This window comes from Aquarana catesbeiana, linkage group LG03 (assembly GCF_042186555.1).
Source record: "Aquarana catesbeiana isolate 2022-GZ linkage group LG03, ASM4218655v1, whole genome shotgun sequence".
Lineage (NCBI taxonomy): Eukaryota > Metazoa > Chordata > Amphibia > Anura > Ranidae > Aquarana > Aquarana catesbeiana.
This window is the reverse complement of record NC_133326.1, coordinates 92,811,078-92,831,599: the sequence shown is the minus strand read 5'-3', so window position 1 is coordinate 92,831,599 and position 20,522 is coordinate 92,811,078.

Below are 20,522 nucleotides of genomic sequence, written 5' to 3'. Positions count from 1 at the left end.
GGGCGTGAGGTGGAGAAATGCCCAAGTACCTCCCTCAGCGCCGCCCAGGAAAGAAAATCCTGTGGCGGCTTTCCGTGCCGGGCAGCCGCTCTAGCCACCCGCGCCTCGGGGGGGGGATACGTCACAGCAAAAACCACAGGGGAAAAAAACCATATGGAGAATTGTGTACCAACGGGTAAACTTGACCCAATCACAATATTCCTACAAGCATAAAGAAGTAGGGAGGGGGTTTAATGGAAAGGCATGAGGGATATTGAACAAAGGACTAGGATGAGGAATAGACAACTCACCTACACCAGGTCAAATTAATTTCTTAAGGGGTAAGAGGGAACTAGGTCATACTAGAAACTGTAAATGTAAATTTTGACATGGGGAAATAAACATAATAGAATATTGCGCAGTGTGACAGCATAGAGTACAAAGAAAGTAATGATAAAACAGGCATAATGATGTCTCTATACAGACCTTGTATATTGAACAGGATCATAAACAAAAGAAGGGGAGGGGGACAAAGGAAAAAAACAGCGATGGACAACAGAAAACCTAAAAACATATGAAGGATATATGTACAGATGCTGACTAAGGATATATGGCGAACATAGATAAATCGTATATAACCAATATATAGACAAAAAGGGGAGGTTCCCATAGGGAACCGACCAAGCTGATTGTGTGTCTGGATACATGGTCCCCTAGGGTACCAACAGAAAAATCGATAGGGTAATGGATAACTGCATTGGAGAAAATAAAAAGTAATTTGTGTAAAGATGGAGTGGAGTGGGGGGGAGGGGAAACAAAAAAAAAAAAAAAAGGAGAGAAGGGGGGGAGAAGGGGGGGGGGGGGAGAGAGGGGAAGGGGGAGCATGTATGTGACAGACGTACAGCTTGGTGTACAAAAATAATCAAAATCAAAAAGGAACAACCAGGTATAGTAAATTGATAAATAGTTGAGGGACAAGAAATGTACTACAAGGTGGCCGTGACCCTATTTTTCCATACCTCCGGAATTGAAACCTTGTAAGAAGGGTTTGAAACAAACCGCCTCATTGAGGCCTGGAGGTGTAGTGGCCTTGAGTATATGGATCCATTTGAGTTCTCTCTGGAGTAGGATTTTATTCCAGTCGCCCCCTCTGGGGCTAGGGTATATGCGGTCCAAGATTAGAAATTTGATGGGGGGAAATTTGCCTCCATGTACCAAGGTTACATGTCGACCGAGAGGAAGGTCAGGGTCAGCTGTTTTCATAGATAAAATGTGTCTGTATGCTCGTCGCCAAAATTCAAGCTTGGTCTTTCCTATATAGAAGCAGCCGCAGTTGCACTGGAGTAGATAAACCACTCCAGTGGTTCTGCAGTTTGCAAAATGTTTTGGAAAAAAAGTTTTCCGGTTTGGAAGAGTGGGGTTTTTTTGGGTAAGCATGTAACCACAGTAGTGGCATGAGCCACAGGCAAAAGTACCCCTGTATTTGCAATGGATTGTCGATGGTCTGAACTCGCTTTTGGTGATCTGGTCACCAATAGAGGTAGCTCTTCTAAAGGTGAAGTAAGGCTTTTCTGGAACCAGATGGCCCAAGCTGGGATCAAGGGCCAGTAAGTGCCAGTATTTTTCAATTATTCTTTTAGTTTGAAGGTGTTGCTGGTTGTATGTTGTGATGATACTAAGTGGGTGAGAATCTTTTTGTTGTTTAGTGGGGTGGAAGAGCATTTGTCTGGGTTTGTTATTGACTTTATGGAAGGCTCTTTTGAGGGATTTGTGGGAGTAGCCACGTAATAACAGTCTATCTCGGAGGGCAGCTGCTTCTGTAAGAAAGTTATTATTGTCTGTACAGTTGCGCTTGATCCTAATGTATTGGGAGTAAGGAATGGAGTCAATTAAAGGTTTAGGGTGAAAGCTAGCAGCGTGCAGTATGGTATTGCCGGCAGTGCTTTTTCTAAATAGTTTGGTGGAAAGTTTGCCCTGTCCATCCTTGAAAATTTCAATATCTAAAAAAGTTACATGGGTAGTGTTAAAGGACTTAGTAAATGTCAGATTAAAGTCATTCTTATTCATCCGAAGTATGAACTGCTCGAGTACATCCGAAGGACCCTCCCACACGACGAAAATGTCGTCTATGTATCGATACCACCCTTGAATGTGGTTAGTATAATGAGTAAGGTTCCCGTCTGCAAGAAGGGCTTTCTCCCACTCCCCCAGGTACAGGTTCGCATACGATGGGCCACAACATGTCCCCATCGCTAACCCCCGGCACCTGGAGGTAGTGGGAGCCGAGAAAGGTGAAAACATTGTGGGTGAGGATGTACTCGAGCAGCTCAATGATGAATTCGTTGTACCTAGGATCGGAATGCAATTTTTGCTGGAGTATATGTCTGATTGCTGCCAAACCTAATTCATGTGGAATGGAGCTGTAGAGCGTCTCCACGTCAATGGTGACAAGGAGGGCTTGATCAGAGACAAAGAGGTGGTCCAAAATTTGTAAAAAATGGCTAGTGTCCTTTACATAAGATGCTAGAGATACCACGAGGGGCCTAAGATATTCGTCGATAAGTTTACTGGCATTTTCGCTTATTGAGCCCACACCGGAAATTATCGGCCTACCTGGTGGGTCTCTGAGATTCTTATGCACTTTGGGAAGTGCATAAAACGTAGGGGTCTTGGGAAAATTGTTTCTTACAAAAGTCCAAGTAGATTTACTGATAGTGTGGTTAAGAAAGGCGGAGTCGACCAACGCGTAAAATTCTTTATTGTACTTCTCAACAATGGAGGCTGGCATGCAACGGTACCAGTCTGCATTGTTGAGAATTTTTTTGCACATCTTGATGTAGTGGTTGTTGTCCAACACCACAACATTGCCTCCCTTATCAGAAGGTTTTATAGTAATTGTGTCGTTCGCCTTCAGGGAGTTTAATGCCTTTAGTTCTTGTGTGTTGAGATTAGAGGGTCCTTGTTGTTTAATTTTGAGTTTCTCCAAATCATTATTAACAAGTTTGAGAAAAGTTGCTGCATTCGGACATGTGCTCGGCGGTGGGCAAAGGTCCGATTTTTTCTTTAATTTGGAGGCGCTTGGATGTGGGTGAACTCTCCTCCAATAGCGCAACAAGCTGAGAGTGATACATCTGATCTGATTGATCAAATAGACCTTTCACGTATCCTTCAACAAGTAGACGACTCGGATGTTCACCCACATCCAAGCGCCTCCAAATTAAAGAAAAAATCGGACCTTTGCCCACCGCCGAGCACATGTCCGAATGCAGCAACTTTTCTCAAACTTGTTAATAATGATTTGGAGAAACTCAAAATTAAACAACAAGGACCCTCTAATCTCAACACACAAGAACTAGAGGCATTAAACTCCCTGAAGGCGAACGACACAATTACTATAAAACCTTCTGATAAGGGAGGCAATGTTGTGGTGTTGGATAACAACCACTACATCAAGATGTGCAAAAAAATTCTCAACAATGCAGACTGGTAACGTTGCATGCCAGCCTCCATTGTTGAGAAGTACAATAAAGAATTTTACGCGTTGGTCGACTCCGCCTTTCTTAACCACACTATCAATAAATCTACTTGGACTTTTGTAAGAAACAATTTTCCCAAGACCCCTACGTTTTATGCACTTCCCAAAGTGCATAAGAATCTCAGAGACCCACCAGGTAGGCCGATAATTTCCGGTGTGGGCTCAATAAGCGAAAATGCCAGTAAACTTATCGACGAATATCTTAGGCCCCTCGTGGTATCTCTAGCATCTTATGTAAAGGACACTAGCCATTTTTTACAAATTTTGGACCACCTCTTTGTCTCTGATCAAGCCCTCCTTGTCACCATTGACGTGGAGACGCTCTACAGCTCCATTCCACATGAATTAGGTTTGGCAGCAATCAGACATATACTCCAGCAAAAATTGCATTCCGATCCTAGGTACAACGAATTCATCATTGAGCTGCTCGAGTACATCCTCACCCACAATGTTTTCACCTTTCTCGGCTCCCACTACCTCCAGGTGCAGGGGGTAGCGATGGGGACATGTTGTGCCCCATCGTATGCGAACCTGTACCTGGGAGAGTGGGAGAAAGCCCTTCTTGCAGACGGGAACCTTACTCATTATACTAACCACATTCAAGGGTGGTATCGATACATAGACGACATTTTCGTCGTGTGGGAGGGTCCTTCGGATGTACTCGAGCAGTTCATACTTCGGATGAATAAGAATGACTTTAATCTGACATTTACTAAGTCCTTTAACACTACCCATGTAACTTTTTTAGATATTGAAATTTTCAAGGATGGACAGGGCAAACTTTCCACCAAACTATTTAGAAAAAGCACTGCCGGCAATACCATACTGCACGCTGCTAGCTTTCACCCTAAACCTTTAATTGACTCCATTCCTTACTCCCAATACATTAGGATCAAGCGCAACTGTACAGACAATAATAACTTTCTTACAGAAGCGGCTGCCCTCCGAGATAGACTGTTATTACGTGGCTACTCCCACAAATCCCTCAAAAGAGCCTTCCATAAAGTCAATAACAAACCTAGACAAATGCTCTTCCACCCCACTAAACTACAAAAAGATTCTCAACCACTTAGTATCATCACAACATACAACCAGCAACACCTTCAAACTAAAAGAATAATTGAAAAATACTGGCACTTACTGGCCCTTGATCCCAGCTTGGGCCATCTGGTTCCAGAAAAGCCTTACTTCACCTTTAGAAGAGCTACCTCTATTGGTGACCAGATCACCAAAAGCGAGTTCAGACCATCGACAATCCATTGCAAATACAGGGGTACTTTTGCCTGTGGCTCATGCCACTACTGTGGTTACATGCTTACCCAAAAAAACCCCACTCTTCCAAACGGGAAAACTTTTTTTCCAAAACATTTTGCAAACTGCAGAACCACTGGAGTGGTTTATCTACTCCAGTGCAACTGCGGCTGCTTCTATATAGGAAAGACCAAGCTTGAATTTTGGCGACGAGCATACAGACACATTTTATCTATGAAAACAGCTGACCCTGACCTTCCTCTCGGTCGACATTTAACCTTGGTACATGGAGGCAAATTTCCCTCCATCAAATTTCTAATCTTGGACCGCATACACCCTAGCCCCAGAGGGGGCGACTGGAATAAAATCCTACTCCAGAGAGAACTCAAATGGATCCATATACTCAAGGCCACTACACCTCCAGGCCTCAATGAGGCGGTTTGTTTCAAACCCTTCTTACAAGGTTTCAATTCCGGAGGTATGGAAAAATAGGGTCACGGCCACCTTGTAGTACATTTCTTGTCCCTCAACTATTTATCAATTTACTATACCTGGTTGTTCCTTTTTGGTTTTGATTATTTTTGTACACCAAGCTGTACGTCTGTCACATACATGCTCCCCCTTCCCCTCTCTCCCCCCCCCCCCCTTCTCCCCCCTTCTCTCCTTTTTTTTTTTTTTGTTTCCCCTCCCCCCCCACTCCACTTCATCTTTACACGAATTACTTTTTATTTTCTCCAATGCAGTTATCCATTACCCTATCGATTTTTCTGTTGGTACCCTAGGGGACCATGTATCCAGACACACAATCAGCTTGGTCGGTTCCCTATGGGAACCTCCCCTTTTTGTCTATATATTGGTTATATACGATTTATCTATGTTCGCCATATATCCTTAGTCAGCATCTGTATATATATCCTTCATATGTTTTTAGGTTTTCTGTTGTCCATCGCTGTTTTTTTCCTTTGTCCCCCTCCCCTTCTTTTGTTTATGATCCTGTTCAATATACAAGGTCTGTATAGAGACATCATTATGCCTGTTTTATCATTACTTTCTTTGTACTCTATGCTGTCACACTGCACAATATTCTATTATGTTTATTTCCCCATGTCAAAATTTACATTTACAGTTTCTAGTATGACCTAGTTCCCTCTTACCCCTTAAGAAATTAATTTGACCTGGTGTAGGTGAGTTGTCTATTCCTCATCCTAGTCCTTTGTCCAATATCCCTCATGCCTTTCCATTAAACCCCCTCCCTACTTCTTTATGCTTGTAGGAATATTGTGATTGGGTCAAGTTTACCCTATCTCGTTGGTACACAATTCTCCATATGGTTTTTTCCCCTGTGGTTTTTGCTGTGACGTATCCCCCCTCCCCCCGCCCCCCCGAGGCGCGGGTGGCTAGAGCGGCTGCCCGGCACGGAAAGCCGCCACAGGATTTTCTTTCCTGGGCGGCGCTGAGGGAGGTACTTGGGCATTTCTCCACCTCACGCCCACTGCCTCCATGTTACCACTCCGGCGAGCATGCGCAGTTCGCCGGAGTGGCACTTACGTGCCGGTGGGGCGGGTGTGCGCGACGCTGCTCCAAACGCCATTACGTTCGCGCATGCGCTGTTGGGGCGGCGCCGCGCATCCTCGCCTCGGGGGGTCAGTATGGGACGTTTCTGTTCACGCTCTCCACAACACAGCTGTGCCTCGTTCCGACGCCAGCTGATTGGAATCTTCACAGCATTTAAACCAGCCTCATTCATTCCCTGCCAAGCCGCTACATACGCCGGACGCTTGGTTGTGAGGCTGACTTCATGAACACTTGTTCCCATCTAAGGTATGATATTTCAGTTATTCTTTCTTACTCCTTCTGTACCCTAGCACCCAAGCTTCAAGCATAGCTATTACCTCCCCCCTCAGCCCTACAGCTACATCTTACTACTCCCTGTCCTGCTCCTACTTTGGTCCCTGCAGGCTATTGGGAGCATACTTATATGGGCTTTGTAACAACATATTTGTCCTTCATACACTTCACATATACCATTGTGTTGAACTTAATCATACTATTCCAGCTGCTACTCAATATATAATATGGAATTTTCCAATACTTATACATACCATACACTTACTCTGAGGTACGCAATTGTGTATCTATTTTTATTCTGCAGCAGGATTAACCCTTGAGTTAACACTCATATATGTATACATATGTACTTTGTTACTCTGATATAATTGTAAGCTGGACCTTCTCTGTTGCCCCCTGTTTAGTGCATTTTAGTCATTAGATTTTACATTACATTAGATTATACATTTACCTACTATCTTTCAACCTATCTACAATGGACCCTCTCTAAAGGTCCCCGTTATATTTTCTTATTTTCTAGAGACGCCCTCCTGTGACCTCAGCACACCGCTCTGGCATGCGCGCGCCCGGGTCGGGCGGGACGGGAGTATTGTCACACTCCTCCATGGTGACTGCAGCCTACCAACCTGCATCTCTCACCATCTAAGTATCAGCATCCACATTAGCTATACCACTATTGCTTACTCTCATACCCTGCCCTTTCTCCGTGGTTCTTTTTGCTTTTAGCAAAAATCTCCTTCTCACAAGCAAACAATCATATACCTTCAGGTAGGTGATCAATCGATCATCCCAACCTCTCATTAGATATCTATTGAAAGCCTTACCAATATTTGACCCCCTTCCCTTTCATTCTTTTTCAATTAGCTTAGATGAACCCTTCTCTCTCAACTATGCCCCTGAAGAAGGACCTTACCAATATTAAGTACCCCGAAACGCGTCGGGCTTGAGAAGAGCTTTTCATCACGACTCACTATGTGTTGTTCATCATGGTTACTATGTAGTTTGACTATGTTACCTTAGATATCTATTGCTTGTTTTTAACAATTGTATTTTTCAACACGAATAAAATCATATGTTTTTTAACTATATACAAACGCTTTCTATTTTTATAAACTTTCTTTGCCCATGCAAGTGCTGGAAAAGTCCACCTAGGGGAACCCTTTGTTTTGTGTTTATACATTATTGGACGTGGCACGGCTCTTTCTCCTAAATTAGTTGGTCATCCTTTCTCTGTTTTAGGTTCCTTTTAAAAAGACAAATCTGCCTTCTGAATCGCATAGTTGTTCCGTTAATTCAAAGGGGGCCCCCTTGCTGATCAAAATGGAGACTCCCTTTGACTTAGAGTCAGGGTTAGTGGCATGAAACGCCCTTGTAAAGTATGAGTTTGTGAGTTTTGGTGTCTGTTGAGTTTTGAAATGGGTTTCTTGGAGATAAACAAAGTGTGGCTTACCTTTTTTAAGCTCTCTTAGAACGGTGGAGCAACGTTCTGGTATGTTAAGACCCCTCACATTATGCAAAATTATCAATGGACAGTTTCCCAAGGAGGAATAGGCCATGGCTGGAGGTTAGGAGGAGGTGCTCGGGTCACCGATCTGCAGAGAAAACACAACTCCGGTACAAGAATTATTATTTATATCGGAAATCTGAAACAACAAAGCTGTTATAATACTACTATGCACCTAGTAGGGGATGTATAGTAAGAGTTAAAGAAATAAGAAGAGCAGGGGAAGGAAAGAAATAGGAAGAAATATTCAGAATATGAATGAAGTGTTGGAAGTCTATCTCTCAGAAAAGCTAACCGCCTTGTCCGAGGACTGAGCCTACCAACTCTGTATATTGTATCTCGCATCTTTTTAGGTGCCGCGAGACAAGCTGTGGGGTTAGGGGGAGGCGCAAACAATCAAGTGTCAGCACACTTATTGAATTGCTAAAATGTTTAATTAAGGAAATGGACTAGAAAAAAAAAACTTGTCCTAGTCGCTGCACACGCAGCCGAACTGTAGTAACGAAAAACATTAAAGCTAAAAGATTCACACCCGACCTTGGTGTGTATATTTAACTCTTTGGTATTATTGTCAGTCAGACAAGTTCTGCAACCACTTTATACGAACTAGGAATACCATCCTAAGTACTAATATACTATCTCTAAAGTGTGTAGTAGAAATGTGTAAATTGTTCCCAAACGCTTATAAAATACCTAAAACCAAACAAATTAAAATATGATGAGATATAGCCCCCAGGTTAAGAGGTTGTGCTGGTTAGAGCATGTCCGCCAACCAGGACACTTTTAAGATGCGATCATATACCCGACAGTTCAGACATTAAGTATTCAAGATTAGGGATAGTGACCCAGCCCTGAGTAAACCACTTATATGTTGTAACCAGGAATCTTACAAAACGGTTGGTAGTGGTATTGGCAGGCTAGTAATCTTGTATGACTTAGCTGTAGGCACTGGCATATGGCCTGTGTCCCATTGAGATGTTTGGCAGTCAGTGCTGAGAACATGAGTATCCAAAAGTCAGGATTGACTATGTTTGGTAGGTGTAGTTAAGTCAGGTTCAGGAGGAGCTGCACTAACCAGCAGAAATCCTGCACCACAAAACGTGTGATCGCAGAGTGTGTCCTGAATTCTACTGTGCTCATGTAAGGCAAGGGCTCCTGTGTAGTTGCTGGGGATCTTTGGTAAGCTGGAAGGAAATCCAAAAGTCATCGGTAAAGCATAACGTTGCAGAACAATGTCTGTGGCAGCTTAAGTTTTAATATTGTGTAAGTTAGGGAAGCTGCGATATGATGAAATCACTCATCCTCTTGTTCCCTGGGAGCCTCATTCAATCTCTGTGGAGTTCCCACCTTGAAACTGCTTCCGCGGTTGCTTTTGTATTTTTTGGACTGTCTTTTGTCTGGTGAGGTAAAGGGCGAGGTCGCAGGGGTCCTTTCCAGTGGAGGCTGTAGGAAATCAGTATACCACTCCGGGAGATTAATCTGGCCCAGGTCCAATGCTTCACAAAAGTCTGGGAGGTCTGCAGGAGTAGGTAATATGTACTGATGTCCATTGTATGTGACCGTAAGGGCGAATGGAAAGCGCCAGGTATATCTCAGGTCTCTTTCCCTCAGTTTATCCAACAGTGGACGTAATGCGCGTCTGTTTCTCAGCGTGATCTGAGAGAGGTCTTGGAAAAGCATTATTGTCTCTCCATTAAAAATGATTTGATCATTCCTCCATGCCTTGCGCATTATTTCTTCTTTCAGCCCAAAGTTTTGTAGGCAACAGATTACATCTCTTGGTGGTGCTGTATCAGGTCCCTTAGGCCGAAGCACTCTGTGTGCCCTTACAAATTAAATTTCTATGTCTTCCTACCTTTCAAGGAGGCTGTTGAACACTCTCCTTAGTGCTGGAACAATCTGGTCAGTTTTCACTGATTCCGGAATCCCCCTTACTCTTATATTACACCTCCTGCCTCTATTGTCGAGGTCCTCAATGTGTCTGCTCATCTCTATGAAGTGCTGTGACTGTGTAATTGTGGTTCTCTCAAGCTTGTGAATGGCCCGGTCTCTGCGCTTTCCCTCTGCCTCTGTCACCGCCATTTTCTCATTTTAAGTCCGTTATAGCAGCTGAAAAGGTAGCTTTAACCACTTGACCATTATGCTGCCTAAGGACCAGAGGTCTTTTTCCAATTTGGCACTGCGTCGCTTTAACTGCTAATTGCGCGGTCATGCAATGCTGTACCCAAACGAAATTTGCGTCCTTTTCTTCCCACAAATAGAGCTTTCTTTTGATGGTATTTGATCACCTCTGCGGTTTTTATTTTTTGCGCTATAAACGGAAAAAGACCGAAAATTTTGAAAAAAAATGATATTTTCTACTTTTTGTTATAAAAAAAATCCAATAAACTAAATTTTAGTCATACATTTAGGCCAAAATGTATTCGGCCACATGTCTTTGGTAAAAAAAATGTCAATAAGCGTATATTTATTGGTTTACGCAAAAGTTATAGCGTCTACAAACTAGGGTACATTTTCTGTAATTTACACAGCTTTTAGTTTATGACTGCCTATGTCATTTCTTGAGGTGCTAAAATGGCAGGGCAGTACAAAACCCCCCCAAGTGACCCCATTTTGGAAAGTAGACACCCCAAGGAAATTGCTGAGAGGCATGTTGAACCCATTGAATATTTATTTTTTTTGTCCCAAGTGATTGAATAATGACAAAAAAAAAAAAAAATATTTACAAAAAGTTGTCACTAAATGATATATTGCTCACACAGGCCATGGGCCTATGTGGAATTGCACCCCAAAATACATTCAGCTGCTTCTCCTGAGTATGGGGATACCACATGTGTGGGACTTTTTGGGAGCCTAGCCGCGTACGGGGCCCCGAAAACCAATCACCACCTTCAGGATTTCTAAGGGTGTAAATTTTTGATTTTACTCCTCACTACCTATCACAGTTTCGGAGGCCATGGAATGCCCAGGTGGCACAAAACCCCCCAAAATGACCCCATTTTGGAAAGTAGACACCCCAAGCTATTTGCTGAGAGGCATGGTGAGTATTTTGCAGCTCTCATTTGTTTTTGAAAATGAAGAAAGACAAGAAAAAACATTTTTTTTTTTCTTTTTTCAATTTTCAAAACTTTGTGACAAAAAGTGAGGTCTGCAAAATACTCACTATACCTCTCAGCAAATAGCTTGGGGTGTCTACTTTCCAAAATGGGGTCATTTGGGGGGGGTTTGTGCCACCTGGGCTTTCCATGGCCTCCGAAACTGTGATAGGCAGTGAAGAGTGAAATCAAAAATTCACGCCCTTAGAAAGCCTGAAGGCGGTGCTTGGTTTTCGGGGTCCCGTACGTGGCTAGGCTCCCAAAAAGTCTCACACATGTGGTATCCCCGTACTCAGGAGAAGCAACAGAATGTATTTTGGGGTGTAATTTCACATATTCCCATGGCATGTTTGAGCAATATAACATTTAGTGACAACTTTGTGCAAAAAAAAAAAAAAAAAATGGTGTCTCTTTCCCGCAACTTGTGTCGCAATATAAAATATTCCATGGACTCGACATGCCTCTCAGCAAATAGCTTGGGGTGTCTACTTTCCAAAATGGGGTCATTTGGGGGGGTTTTGAACTGTCCTGGCATTTTATGCACAACATTTAGAAGCTTATGTCACACATCACCCACTCTTCTAACCACTTGAAGACAAAGCCCTTTCTGACACTTATTGTTTACATGAAAAAGTTATTTTTTTTTTGCAAAAAAATTACTTTGAACCCCCAAACATTATATATTTTTTTAAAGCAAATGCCCTACAGATTAAAATGGTGGGTGTTTCATTTTTTTTTTTCACACAGTATTTGCGCAGCGATTTTTCAAACGCATTTTTTGGGGAAAAAACACACTTTTTTTAAATTTTAATGCACTAAAACACACTATATTGCCCAAATGTTTGATGAAATAAAAAAGATGATCTTAGGCCGAGTACATGGATACCAAACATGACATGCTTTAAAATTGCGCACAAACGTGCAGTGGCAACAAAATAAATACATTTTTAAAAGCCTTTAAAAGCCTTTACAGGTTACCACTTTAGATCTACAGAGGAGGTCTACTGCAAAAATGACTGCCCTCGATCTGACCTTCGTGGTGATACCTCACATGCATGGTGCAATTGCTGTTTACGTTTGACGACAGACCGCCGATTGCGTTCGCCTTAGCGCGAGAGCAGGGGGCGACAGGGGTGCTTTTTTTTTTTTTTTTTTTTTTCTTTATTATTTTTCTGCTTTTTTTATCTTATTTTTAAACTGTTCCTTTCATATTTTTTTTTTTTAATCATTTTTATTGTTATCTCGGGGAATGTAAATATCCCCTATGATAGCAATAGGTAGTGACAGGTACTCTTTTTTGAAAAAATTGGGGTCTATTAGACCCTAGATCTCTCCTCTGCCCTCAAAGCATCTGACCACACCAAGATCGGTGTGATAAAATGCTTCCCCAATTTCCCAATGGCGCTATTTACATCCGGCGAAATCTAAGTCATAAAATGCTCGTAGCTTCCGGTTTCTTAGGCCATAGAGATGTTTGGAGCCACTCTGGTCTCTGATCAGCTCTATGGTCAGCTGGCTGAATCACCGGCTGCATTCTCAGGTTCCCTGTTGAGACAGGAGAGCCAGAGAAAAACACGGAAGACGGTGGGGGGGGGCATTCCCTCCCACGGCTTGTAAAAGCAGTCTAGAGGCTAATTAGCCGCTAGGATTGCTTTTACATGAAAGCCGACCGCTGGCTGAAAAGAATGATACCAAGATGATACCTAAACCTGCAGGCATCATTCTGGTATAACCACTCAAAGTCGTGAATGGCGTACCTGAAGACAAAAAAATGGTTAACAATAAAGCACAGTAAACGGTAAAGTATAAAAAATTGCATACCTGAAAAAGCAAACATGATAAAACATAATAACAATAAAACATTGCAGAATAGAATACAGTAAAAAAGAGCAGAACAATAGAGAGAGAATAGAGAGAGAGAGAACAATAAAACGACAACTATTTTTTTTTTATTTTATATATATATTTTTGTTTTGACACTTTTTTTGTAACTAACTTTTGTAACTGTAACCGGTTCCAGGTTCGGGTCTCTCAAAATGCGATGGCATCTTGGGAGACCCTGTGAAAGTGTGTCCTAGTCTGTGCAATGCTGTACCCTACGCTAATACTCAACTAGTGAATGGTAGCGTTCAAAACATTCACCAATGCAAAGACCAGGATTGTCAGGACAGGAGGGACAATAATAGCGGGTGTCACGCCTATATCAGCGCTTCCTGCAGACACAACATCTTTTTTGGGGGTTCGTTGGGTAGGGGTACTCGGGAGGACATAAAGAAAATGCCTCTCATGCAGCCGACTGCATTTGGTTGGGGATGTGAATGGGGGAAGTACGGGCGCTGCAGAAGTGGTGGGTTCCCAATTAGGATTGGCGAATGCAGCAGGAAGGGCACTATGGGCACGACGGGCCTGTGTTTGTCTTCTTGGTGGCAGCGGGACACTACTTGTGCTTGCCACCTCACCAGCTTGAACTGCACTTATGGGACTCGCCACGTCACCAAGTGTTGCTGCAGTGCTGGTTTGACTACGACCGGGGTGTACTAGGCCGCTGGTGCTTGCCAGTTCACCAAAACGCTACCAAAAAAACTGTTAGCGATCGCAGGGGTCAGGCCTGACTCTGCGAACGCTGCAGTTATGCGTTTAGTGTTTTGTAAGTGTCAGTGATCGATCGATACTGCACTTGGGTGGGCTGGGCTGGGCCGGGCGGAGGGGCAAAACACAGGTGCTAGCAGGTATCTGGGCTGATCCCGCTAACACTGCGTTTTTGGGAACCCTAAACTGCTGGGGACGCTAGTATAGATCTGATCGGATCAGATATTGATCCGTTCAGATACTATACCACTAAGGGAGGTGTACGGTGCGTGCGTGGGTGTTAGCGGTACTGGCGCTAACCTGACGCTGCCTGGGGCTGGTGCTTGCCAGTTCACCAAAACGCTACCAAAAAAACTGTTAGCGATCGCAGGGGTCAGGCCTGACTCTGCGAACGCTGCAGTTATGCGTTTAGTGTTTTGTAAGGGACAGTGATCGATCGATACTGCACTTGGGTGGGCCGGGCCGGGCGGAGGGGCAAAACGCAGGTGCTAGCAGGTATCTGGGCTGATCCCGCTAACACTGCGTTTTTGGGAACCCTAAACTGCTGGGGACGCTAGTATAGATCTGATCAGATATTGATCCGATCAGATACTATACCACTAAGGGAGCTGTACGGTGCGTGCGTGGGTGTTAGCGCTACTGGCGCTAACCTGACGCTGCCTGGTGCTTGCTTGCCAGTTCACCAAAATGCTACCAAAAAAACTGTTAGCGATCGCAGGGATCAGGCCTGACTCTGCGAACGCTGCAGTTATGCGTTTAGTGTTTTGTAAGTGACAGCGATCGATCGATACTGCACTTGGGTGGGCCGGGCGGAGGGGCAAAATGCAGGTGCTAGCGGGTATCTGGGCTGATCCCGCTAACACTGCGTTTTTGGGAACCCTAAACTGCTGGGGACGCTAGTATAGATCTGATCGGATCAGATATTGATCCGATCAGATACTATACCACTAAGGGAGGCGTATGCTGCGTGCGTGGGTGTTAGCGGTACTGGCGCTAATCTGACGCTGCCTGGGGCGACGCATATCACCGCCGGGCGATCAGGGGGCTAAACCTTTATTCGGTAATAAACGACGGGTGCCCTGACACTATAAAAAATAAACGAACTAACCAGCGTCAACCGTAACGTTTATACGGTGATCAGTGGTGAAAGGGTTAACTAGGGGGCAATCAAGGGGTTAAAACATTTATTAGATAGTATATGGGGGTCCCTGACGCTATAAAACGCTGACGGCGAACCTAAATATTTACGTCCCTAACTAGCGTCACCAGCGACACTAATACAGCGATCAGAAAAATGATCGCTTAGCAACACTGGTGACAGGGGGTGATCAAGGGGTTAAAACTTTATTAGGGGGGGTTAGGGGGGTATCCTAGACCTAAAGGGGGGTAATACTAACTGTCCCAACACTGTAACTGTCACAAACTGACACTATGCAGTAATCAGAAAAAAAAAAAAAAAAACCTGCTGGTGTCAGTTTGTGACAGGGGGGGGTGATTGGGGGGGGATCGGGGGGCGATCGGGGGGGGATCGGGGTGTTTTGTATGCCTGGCATGTTCTACTGTGTGTGTAGTGTGTTGTGCACTTACATTGATGTCTTCTCCCCTCGGCGCTGGAACGGAATACCGAGCTGAGGGGAGATGACATCATTTCCTTTGCTGCTGTTTAGCATACAGCAGCAAAGGAATGTTCCCATTGGCCGGCGGCGATCGCGAGGGGGGGGCCACGAACGGATGGCCTCCCCCTCATCTCGGATCGCCGGGGAACAGAACGGGACCGCCTCGGGCGGCGGGGGGGGGTCCGATCGGACCCCCCACCCGCGGAAGGCAAATCACGTACATGTACGTGATTTTGCCTGCCCGTGCCGCTTTGCCGACGTAAATCGGCGTTAGGCGGTCCTTAAGTGGTTAATGTCAGCCGCAAACACTGACATGTCTGAGAATGTTAGGGGGTGATCCGATCTGGACTTACCCCTATCCTCGCTGCCATCATCCTCATGATAAGTCGGCGCCATTTTGGGCTTAGTCCCACTGCTACGAGCCGCCGGCTGGGTTTTGAAAATATCCGCGATGTTCTGTGTCGCCAGAGACACCAAGTAGCGGCGCAGGCGAGACTGCGGAGTCGGGTGAGGCTTTCTGCTTGGCATCTGAGCACTGTGGGTCGGGTGTTTGGCTACGAACGGCCGTGTGTGCTGCAGAGAGCTCCTTCACTGTGCTGCCATCTTCATTGCATGCCAGGCCACCCCCCAAACACTTTTTATGACAATACCATGCATATAAGCCTTTAAAATTAACACTTTTGATTTCTCCCATAGACTTTTAAAGGGTGTTCCGTGGCTTTCGAATTTGCCGCAAACACCCCAAATTGTTCGCTGTTCGGCAAACTGGCAAACAGTCGATGTTCGAGTCGAACATGAGTTTGACTCAAACTCGAAGCTCATCCCTAGTACCTATGTGACTATGGCATCAAGACAGGGTCAGGGGACCTTGTTTTTTTTTCCCCACGCCAGTGGGCCATGATCAGGGATGCATGCACTGTCCTGTCACCATTTGAGGAAGCCACGAGGATGGTGAGCAGTGACAGTACATGCATCAGTGACACTGTCCTCCTTGTCCACCTGTTGGAGCACACGCTGTGTGGAATAATGGACAGGGTACATGAGGCAGAACAGGGGGAGGAAGAGGAGGACTTCCTTAGCTCTCAAGGCCCCCTTTATCCAGACAGTGTTTCTGCATGCCTGCCGATCACACAGGAAGAGGAGGAGGGGGATTGTGTCAGCATGGAGGTGGAGCCTGGCACTCAGCATCAGCAGCAGTCTTTAAGGGATCATTTACAGTCCGAAGAAACCCATGGACTTGTACATGGCTGGGAGGAGGTGGCTGTGGAACATGTCATCCTTAATGACCCAGAGGATTCTGGAGCGAATGCCTCAGCAAACCTACGCTGCATGGGCTCCCTGATCCTGCAAAGCCTGTGGAAGGATCCTCATATTCGTGGTATCAAGGGGAGGGATGATTAATGGCTGGAAACCCTCCTTGATCCACGTTACAAGGGTAAGGTTGCGGACCTTATCTTGCCATCACAGAGGGAGCAGAAGATGAAACATCTTCGGGAGGCCTTGCAGAAAGGTTTGTGCAACATGTTTCCAGAGCCTGGGAGGTTACAATTTCCTTGTCCTCCTGGACAACGTGTTGCTGAGGCTTTGGTCAGTCACATAAGGAGCTGTGGAGAAGGTGGCTATCTGACCGATGCGTTCAGACAATTTTTTAGTCTGCAGCCCCAAGGCCTGATCAGTTCCAGCAACTATTGCCAGCGTCTTATTCCCATGGTGCAGGGTTACCTAGAGGCAAGATCAGACTTGGACACCTTTCCCACTGAAAATCCTCTGGGTTACTGGGTCTTGAGGATGGATCACTGGCCAGAGCTTGCACAGTATGCAATTGAGCTACTGGCCTGTCCTGTATCCAGCGTTCTCTTGGAATGCACATTCAGTGCTGCTGGAGGCTTTGTAAACGATCACAGGGTGCGCCTGTCCACCGAATCGGTCGATCGGCTGACCTTCATAAAAATGAATCAGTCTTGGATCACCAGCTACCAAGCACCTGATGCTGATATAACCAATTGTTTTTTTTTTTTTTTAATGTGAGATCCCTTCAAGACTGTCTATGCTGATGCCAATTGACTATCCTGTTATGCTGAGTGACAATCCTCTTCCTCCTCAATTTTCATGCTGATAGCTTGTAAGAACATTTTTGGTTCTGGGCACCGCCACCAGTGGCCAAGGCCCAATTTTTAAGCCTCTAAACAGGGGCGTGTAATTACAATTTTTGATGCAATACTTTGCAGCAGGGCTCATTCCTGCGCTTCAACTATAGTATCTGTGAGGGGTTGCAGTGTTGTGGCACCAGCACCAGTGCCCAAGGCCCAATTTTTCAGGCCCTGTTTAACAGGGGCATATAATTACAATTTTTGATGCAATACTTTGCAGCAGGGTTCATTCCTGCGCTCCAACTATAGCATCTGTGAGAGGTTGCAGTGTTGTGGCACCAGTGCCTAAGGCCCAATTTTTCTGCCCTTGTTCAACAGGGAAATGTAATTACAATTCTTGATCTAATATTTCACAGCAGGGCCCATTCCTGCGCCCACCAAGAGTAACTGTGAGGGCTTACAGTGTTGTTGCAACACCACCACCACCACCATCAAAAGACCAATTTTTCTGCCACTGTTCAACAGGTGCATGTAATTACAATTCGTGATATAATATTTCACAGCAGGGCCCATTCCAGCGCCCCCCAAGAGTAACTGTGAGGACTTACAGTGTTGTGGCACCACCACCACTACCACCACCAAAGGCCCAATTTTTCTACCACTGTTCAACAATGGCATGTAATTACAATTCTTGATCTAATGTTTCACAGTACAGCCCATTTCTGCACCCACCAAGAGTAACTGTGAGGGCTTACAGTGTTGTGGCAACACCAACACCTAAGGCCCCAATTTTTGCAGAGTATATAGGACAGGCCCTTACTTTCAAACATCAAACTTACAAAGGACTCCTACTTGCAAATGGAAGGAGACAACAGGAAGTGAGATGAAATCTACCCTTAGGAAGGAAAATTTTCTCCTGTAAGAGTTAATATGGGAAATATGTGTCTTCTCTTCACTGATGCTTATATAGGGCCTGGGGGCCCCACGCCTTTCCTTTTTTTAATTTGGGTGCAGGGTTCCCCTTAATATCCATACAAGACCCAAAGGGCCTGGTAATGGACTGGGGGGGTACCCATGCCGTTTGTCTCACTGATTTTCATCCATATTGCCGGGACCCGACATTACATTAAAGTCGCAAGCAGTTTTGAATGACTTTTATTCCTATCATTTTGTGCAGGGACTGTTCTAAGCACAGGAAACATGTGCCACTTTACAGGCATACTATAGACACTCCCCCAGGTACTATATTTAAAGGAATATTTCACTTTTTTTTTCACTTTAAGCATCATTAAAATCACTGCTCCCGAAAAAATGGTCATTTTAAAAACTTTTTTTTGCATTGATACATGTCCCCTGGGGCAGGGCCCGGGTCCCCAAATCCTTTTTAGGACAATAACTTGCATATTAGCCTTTAAAATTAGCACTTTTGATTTTGAATGTTCAAGTCCCATAGACTTTAATGGGGTTCTAAAGTTTGCGCAAACTTTCGGTCCGTTCACAGGTTCTGGCGTGAACCGAACTGGGGGGTGTTCGGCTCATCCCTATTCACCGGTACTTAGGTGTAAGGATGGGTGAACGGTTTGGCCCGAGCATAAGTTTGGGCCAAACTTTCTTTGTTCAGTTGTTTGGCGAACAGCAAAACAAACGGATCGTTTGAGCGTTTGTTCGCCCTCCCGAACCAACCACAATGCATTGCGGTGTTGAACAGTGCATTGCAAGCCCTGATTAGCTGAAGCAGTGAAATCTTCAGCCAATCATGGCACAAAGCATTGTCAGAGTCATGATTGGACACTTTCATTATGACTTTATCCAATCATGGCTCATTCCACAGTATAAAAGTATTCTTTCAATGGCAGCCATTTTCAGTGTGATTTCTGCACGGAGAGAAATAGAACAGGGCTTTGTTCTGTGCTATCAGTTAGTTAGTGTGCTATACTGTGCTATTTTGCTTCTATTGTCAGTGTAGAATTTTAGTTTAGTGTCAGGGTAGGGATAGTGTAAGTGTAGTGAGGAAGACCATCATTCAGCTTTGCATAGTGTGCAGCTAGAGTAGGGACAGCTCAGATAGTTTCACTGTATTGAGACCGTGTCATTCATACATACATTAGTGTGGAGTAGGGACAGCTCATATAATTTCAATGTAGTGTAGTGAGACTGTGTTAGTAATCTTGACATTAGTGTATAGCTAGAGTAGGGACAGTTCAGATAGCGTCAGTGTAGTGATGGTTGAACACTGTCTATCTGATTCCATTACTGCCAGTTTAACGCCATTTACTTCTGTGTGCATTACTGCCTGTTTAACACCATTTAATTCTGTGTGCATTACTGCCAGTTTAACGCCATTTACTTCTGTGTGTGCGTTACTTCCAGTTTAACGCCATATCGTTTTGCGTGCATTACTGACAGTTTAACGCCATATACTTTTGTGCGTTACTGCCAGTTTAAAGGCATATAGTTCTGTGTGTGTTACTGCCAGTTTAATGCCATATAGTTCTGTGTGCATTACTGACAGTTTAATGCCATATCGTTTTGTGTGCATTACTGCCAGTTTAACGCCATATACTTTTGTGCATTACTGCCAGTTTAACGCCATGTAGTTCTGTGTGCGTTACTGCCAGATTAACACCATATAGTTTTGCGTGTATTACTGCCAGTTTAATGCCATATCATTTTGTGTGCGTTACTGCCAGTTTAACGCCATATAGTTTTGCATGTGTTACTGCCAGTTTAACGCTATATAATTCTGTGTGCATTACTGCCAGTTTAACGCAATATAGTTTTGCATGCGTTACTGCCAGCTTAACACTATATAGTTCTGTGTGCGTTACTGCCACTTTAATGCCATATCATTTTGTGTGCGTTACTGCCAGTTTAACGCAATATAGTTTTGTGCATTACTGCTAGTTTAACGCCATATAGTTCTGTGTGCGTTACTGCCAGTTTAACGCTATATAGTTTTGCGCACATTACGGCCAGTATAATGCCATATCATTTAGTGTGTGTTACTGATAGTTT